Raw genomic sequence first — 439 nt, 5'->3', positions numbered from 1 at the left:
GGGTGAAAAAAAGGATAAATGGAGTGGGAAAGGGGGTGGAAAAAGAGGGAAATGGGGTGAAAAATGGGGTTGAAAAGTGGGGATCACCCTGGTTTTGCTGGAAAAGGGGTAAATGGGTTGAAAAAGGGGGGTGAAAATCAGGGATCCTCCCTGTTTTGCTGGAAAATGTGGGAAATAGGGTGAAAAATGCTATTGAAAAGTAGGATCATCCCAATTTTTCTGGAAAAAAAGGTGAAATAGAGCAAAAGAGGGGGATGAAAATGGGAGTCATCCTAGTTTTGCTCTTCCTGTGGCCAATGTGGCCGCTGGGATCTGCTCCAGCCTCAATAGGTGGGGAAAAAAGAGGGAAACGGGGTGAAAAAGGGGGAAATTGGGTCAAAAGGGGAGAAATTGGGTGAAAAGGGGGGAAATGGGGTAAAAAAGGGGGGAAATGGGGTGG

This window comes from Neopelma chrysocephalum, unplaced genomic scaffold (genome assembly GCF_003984885.1).
Source record: "Neopelma chrysocephalum unplaced genomic scaffold, ASM398488v2 Primary Assembly neopelma1_95157, whole genome shotgun sequence".
Taxonomy (NCBI): domain Eukaryota; kingdom Metazoa; phylum Chordata; class Aves; order Passeriformes; family Pipridae; genus Neopelma; species Neopelma chrysocephalum.
This window is presented reverse-complemented; position numbering follows the sequence as displayed.